The following is a 6,620-nucleotide window of genomic DNA, read 5'->3' as shown; positions in this document are numbered from 1 at the left end:
ACTCTTTTGTCCTGTGCCACGTGGCACCGGGGACCACCCCGGCTTGGGCCTGGGGTGTTATCTCTTTGGGCTTCTGTTCCTTTATTTGGGTTTGGTTACTTCTGGCCTATCATTTTATCACTCCTTTGATTTGTGGCCCTTAACCCCGGGCCGTTGTTGGATACAAGTCCCCGGGGTTGTGTTTGGGTAGGCCTTTTGGTTTTTGTCATTTGGAAAAATTTGATCATTTTTCCTTTGATTTGTGGCCCCTAACCCCGGGGTGTTGTTGGATACAAGTCCCCGGGGTTGTGTTTGGGTAGGCCTTTTGGTTTTTGTCATTTGGAAAGATTTGATCATTTTTCCTTTGATTTGTGGTCATAACCCCGGGGTGTTGTTGGATACAAGTCCCCGGAGTTGTGTTTGGGTAGGCCTTTTGGTTTTTGTCATTTGGAAAAATTTGATCATTGTTCCTTTGATTTGTGGCCCCTAACCCTGAGGTGTTGTAGGATACAAGTCCCCGGGGTTGTGTTTGTGTAGGCCTTTGGTTCTTGACCTTTAGAAAAATGTTTTCATTTTTCCTTTGATTTGTGGCCCCTAACCCCGAGGTGTTGTTGGATACAAGTCCCCGGGGTTGTGTTTGGGTAGGCCTTTTGGTTCTTGACACTTGGAAATTTTTTATCTTTTTTCCTTTGATTTGTGGCCCTAACCCCGGGGTGTTGTTGGATACAAGTTCCCCGGGGTTGCGTTTGGGTGACTGGATGCAGATGCGACAGGTGGGTAGTACTTTTAGCGCTTTTCCCGGAGTGTCAGGTGGTGGTTGAGCTTCTTGTACGAATATATGTCTGTGTATATGTATATATACGAAACGTTACAATTTTCCCCCCTTTTCTCCTCAAAAGCCGCGCTTGTTAAATAATTACAGCGATGTAATCATTAACTGCAACGGTTATTTTCTGGACGCTCAGGATTGTGCCACGTGTCTTCATTCGACGGACACGATTATGTGGCAGTTGAGTGGGTTACCTCTTCATTTGTGCCTATAAATACTCCACCTTTGTCATTTCTTTTTTCTTTACGCGATTACAAACACAAAAACTCTCTGCAACTTTTCTCCAAGGTGAATTTGGGAGCTTTTCTCTTTGAAGCCGCCTTATTTGGGCTTTTTCTTTGTTTTTGTGACTGTCGTGACATGTGTTGTAGGCGTATATATGTATGTATAGGTTGTGTGATGTACTTTGGTGTTTTGATTTTAAGGTTAACTGTTTATGAGTAGCTTTTGTGTTTCTTTCTTTTTCCTTTTCTTCCTGAAATGGCATAGACTCCGGGGTTATATGGTTAGGAGGGGTAGAAGGAAACAATTGGCTAACCTTAAACGTAGACCTGACCGTCCCCATTTTGGATTTCCCGAACATTCTTCAAGTGACTCTTCCCTGGAACCAGAAAATATGTCTCCCCGTTGCCAAGCTGTAGTTGAGGAGTTGCCTACCTTCCTTTTAAACCCCGGGCAAACTTTGGGTAGAAGATATGGGTCTTGGGTAGACGTAGATCACTACTTTATTTAGACCCGTGAGAATAGTCCTCCCCACGATTACTACTTCAGGGACCTTACTACCACTTACAGGCTCGGGGGCATAGAACCTTATGATGGGGCCCGTATGGATCAGCTTTTCTATAATGCTTCCGGACTAGATATGTTCCAGCTCCCCGTCATCCCGACCTCTCCGAGTATACCTTTGAGCAGATAGATGATCTGGTGAAGGCCGTTTTCCATTTCGGGGATGATAGGGAGTGGAGGTGGCCCGAGCCTCACGAGAGGGTTTATCACCGCCCCGTTGGTGGTTGGGTAGGAAGTCCTCTAGAGCATCTACGTAGCATGAGGCCCAACCTTCCTCAATTTACCAAGTCTTTGTGTCATGATGTCTACGGGATATCTTTCACCCAGTTGGCCCCGAATTCTGTTCCTGCTGCCATGTAAAGAAGTATCTTCCCATGTTTAAACTTTTCCACTACCTTTTTAAGATTAAGAAGTCCATCTTGCCTCCCCTTTTTGAGTTTACCTTTAATATAGATGGCTGTGGGCTCCCCTTCCGATGCCAAAAAAGCACTCGTCTTTATGTTGAACTCGCTCCGGGGCTGGCACCAGGAGTTCATCTTCGTCCGGGGCTGGGACCTGGAGTTTATGCCTTTGTACAAAACTGCTTTAAAAAATAACAGGTTCCCATCTGAGCGGCTCGGTGGAGATGCCCTGGTGAAGATGTATGATTTTATGGTTGCTCTTGGTGCCCAGTGGACCCGGGATACCTTTTTAGATAACAAAATATTGTTTAATGTTGGCTGTAAGTGCTTTACATTAGTAGTTTTTTGCTTGTACTTTTCTTCATGCATATCTTTGCCCTGGTGCTTCTTTTTAAAATCATTGCTCCTTGTGCAGGTCTTCCCTTCCTTAACCCTTTCCATCACGCTATGTCGCAACAATTCAAGGATTTGGCCGGAAGGTTCAAGAAGATCGGTGGCGATGTGCAGTTGGACTCGGGAAAGAAGACAGCTGGTGTGGGTAGTGGCTCTCAGGCCCGGGGTGCTGGTTCCTCGGGAAATAGTGTAAGGCAAAGTGCCCCGGTGGTTACTACACCTATTGTCCCAGAGCCCGATGAGGTTGAGGTGCTGGAGTTAGACGAGGAAGAGGTTGGAACTTTGCATCCTCGCAAGAGAAAGGCTGTGGAGGAAGTTGCTGGTGGTTCCGGAACCCCCCAATGTAGGAGGGTTTCTGCTTCGGGCCCTACCGAGGAGGAGAGCCAAAAGTTGGTGGAGGAGGATGCGTTGAAGAACCTCTTAGCCCGGATGATGTTGGATGATCGCCGGAATGAGATGTTTGAGAACTATGCCACCCCTGCTGACTTCGATTGCTATGTCAAGGAGGATCTAGATACCTTCCTTGATCATCTGGTTCGGGATGTTTCAGAGGTAAGACTGTTCCCTTATTATTTTCCTTCCTATCTTTGCATTAGTACTGAGTCGTTTATTTTCAGGCCAACGCTCGGATCAGCGGCTGTTCCACCATTCTTCATAATTACCGCATAAGGGAGGCCAAGAATAAAGCCGCGGTGAAAGGAGCTGTCTAAGGAGAAAAAAATATTAACAAGTACCGGGAGGTGAAGGAGAGGGAGTCCCGTGAGCATAAGAAGGCTGTTGCTGAGGCGGTGAAAGCTCGGGAGGCTGCTGAGCAGGTGGTTGGATCCCTCCGGGCGGAGGTGGAGAACTTGAAGAAAGAGCTTGCTGCCAGGCCCCGGGAAGAGGTGGTGCTTGAGTCCTTCCGGGGTACCCCAGCTTACTACGAGGAGCTCAACAACAAGATCTTTGAGAAGGTCAACATTTGATGGGACATTGCTTCTGCTTATCTGGCTGAGAATCCAGGTGGTGATATGGACGGATTCATAGAGCTGTACCTCGCAGAAGAGCTCTATCATGAAGAAGCCAAAGCTGCTGAGGCAGGGTACTTCCGGGGCACAGCCGCCTCCGCCTCCCGAAGAGGGTCGCGAGAGGACTCCTCCTCCTCCCGAGAACTGAAGAATGAAGACCCAGGCTTTGCTGCCTTGTAATTTGTTTTTCATAGTTTGCTGTCATTTCAGAATTAGCCCTTGTGGCTTTTAGACTTGTTATTTGGATTTCGTATAACTCCGGTTAGAATTTGTCCCGGGGCCTGGTTTGCCTCGGGAATGTATATAAATATATTTCCATTTCCATATATGGTTTTCGATGTCTTGTGTTTGATATTTTTTCTAAGTACGCATGGTTTGTGTACTGGTCCCCGGGATGGGGTTTAAAATTTTTCTAATTACGCATGGTTTGTGTAATGGTCCCCGGGATGGGGTTTAAAATTTTAACTGAATAAAATTTTTGTAAGTACACATGGTTTGTGTTATGGTCCCCGGGATGGGGTTTAAAATTTTAACTGGATAAAATTTTTCTAAGTACATATGGTTTGTGTAATGGTCCTCGGGATGGGGTTTAAAATTTTAACTGGATAAAATTTTTTTAAGTACACATGGTTTGTGTAATGGTCCCCGGGATGGGGTTTAAAATTTTAACTGGATAAAATTTTTCTAAGTACACATGGTTTGTGTAATGGTCCCCGGGATGGGGTTTAAAATTTAAACTGGATAAAATTTTTTTAAGTACACATGATTTGTGTAATGGTTCCCGGGATGGGGTTTAAAATTTTAACTGAATAAAATTTTGTAATATGGCGACAGTAATCATATGACAACGAGATTATTCATAGTTATAGGGTGCTCGAAGCAAAGTTTTCATTTCAATCATAATAAAGCAAAAATACATTCCAGGGAAAACGTTAAAAGTTACATCAAGCTGTTATAGCCTAAAAGTAGAGGAGATCCCGGACTGTGTGCCCTACCTTTACTGGTAGAATTTCCTTAGGCAGGCCCTGTGCCAAGTGTTTGGGACTTCGGTTCCGCCGAGATAGCTTAGCTTGTAGGTTCCTGGGCGGAGCACTTCCTTAACCATATAGGGGCCTTCCCAGTTGGGTTGCAGTTTTCCTTGATTGGCTGGGTCCGAGGCCTCGGTGTGCCGGAGTACCAAGTCTCCCGCTTTATACTCTCTGATTTTTGCCTTCTTCGCGAAGTAGAGCTTTGTCTTTTCTTTGTAGCTTTACATCCTTTTTACTGCCTTGTCCCTTACTTCGTCTAGGAGCTCCAGTTTGGTCTTGAGTCCTTCGATGTTTGAGATCTCGTCAAAGTTGATGACCCTGTGGAAGAGGACCAGGTTTCGACTAGTATGCGAGCTTCGGGGCCTTATGCAAGCTTGAAGGGGGTTTCATTGGTTCCCGTCCCGGGGGTGGTTCTGTAGGACCACAGGACTTTCGGAAGCTCATCACGCCAAGTTTTCTTGGACTCTTCTAGTCTTTTTTCCAGGCCCCAGAGTATGGTTCTGTTAGTTACTTTGACATGTCCATTTCCCTGAGGATGTGCAACCGATGCCCTTTTGTGCTTGATTCTGAGCTCTCTCAAATATGCTTTGAAGTAGGGCCCGACGAACTGTGGACCATTGTCGGAGACGAGAATTACCGGGATCCCGAACCTCATGACGATTGCATCCATAACTTGATACAATTTTGTTGATTGATCGTCCTCATGGCCTTAGCTTCTGCCCACTTTGTCATGTAATCAATGGTTACCAGGACGTAGCGGAGGTCATCTTTCGCTCGGGGAAAGGGGCCCATGATATCTATGCCCCAAACAGCAAATGGGATCGGAGATAATACTGATGTTGGAAGGCTGGGGCTTTGTCTGGGAACGTTGCTGAATTTCTGGCACTGGGGGCACTTCTTAACATAGGCGATGGAGTCGGAGTGGACTGTGGGCCAGTAATATCCTTGCCTGATGACTTTGTAAGCTAGAGCTTTGGCCGCCAGGTGGTCTCCCAGATGCCTTCATGAACTTTCCGGAGGCAATAATTTGCCTCATCCGGGTCCACATACTTCAGGGTGGGTGCTGAAAAGGTTCTTCTATATAACTGACCGTCTTCCAGGAAGAAACGAGTAGCTTTGTGCTTTAAGTATCTGGCCTTGTTCTGGTCTTCCGGGAACGTCGCGTCCCTTAAGTAAGCTATGTAGGGGTCAGTCCAATTGTCTGAGCTCCCGATGCATAGGACCTCAGCTCGCTCTGTGCTGGGTGCCTTAAGTTCTTCGAAGTACACTGAACTAGCGAGGTCCGAAATATTTTGTACGAGCTTGGACAGCTAGTCTGCTTTGGAGTTCTCTTCTCTATTGATCTGAAGTATGGTGATGTCAGGGGTGGCTTCCAGGATATTCCGCACCATTTCCTGGTATTGTGCCAATGTTGGATCTTTCGCAATATATTCTCCACTGATTTGCTTGACCACAATCTGAGAATCACTGTAGACGATATCATCTTTGAAATACCAAGAGATTTTGCCAATTTGAGCCCGGAGATGAGTGCCTCATATTTAGCCTGATTGTTCGTTGCCTTGAAGGCAAAAGTTATTTCCTGTTGAATGGTGAAGCCCTCCGGGCTGTTACGGATGAGGCCCGCTCTGGACCTTTCGGTCGTGGATGATCCTTCTATGTAGAGCTTCCAGCAATCCGTTCCTGGGTTGGCTTCTTCCTGGCTATCTCGTGGGAAGCAGGTGGTTGCGGCTCCGGGAAGGTGCATTCGATAATAAAATTCTGCTAAGGCCTAGGACTTTATCACCGTCCGTGGCACAAACTTGATGTTAAATTGGGTTAATTCAATGGCCCAGTTAACTAGCCTTCCGGAGGTGTCTGGCTTGTGGATGATCTTCCTGAGCTGCTGATCTGTGACCACCCTAATTTCTCGGCCTTGGAAGTATTGCCTCAGTTTCCTGCTGGAGTGTACGAGGGCCAAGGCGAATTTTTCCAAGTTTAGGTACCGAGTCTCGGCGTCCTTGAGGACTTGGCTGACATAGTAGATGGGACTTTGCATTCCTCCTTCCTCCCGGACTAGGGCTGAAGAGAGAAGCCTTGGGGCCGGCGGCGAGGTAGAGGGATAAAGGCTCACCGGGCTCGGCTTTTGATAGCACCGGGGGGTTCATCAGGTGCCTCTTGATTTCTTCAAAAGCTGCGTGGCATTCTGGGGTCCAATCCA

This window comes from Apium graveolens, chromosome 3, assembly GCF_009905375.1.
Source record: "Apium graveolens cultivar Ventura chromosome 3, ASM990537v1, whole genome shotgun sequence".
Classification (NCBI taxonomy): domain Eukaryota; kingdom Viridiplantae; phylum Streptophyta; class Magnoliopsida; order Apiales; family Apiaceae; genus Apium; species Apium graveolens.
The sequence above is the reverse complement of the archived record's forward strand: the minus strand, read 5'-3'. Positions refer to the sequence as shown.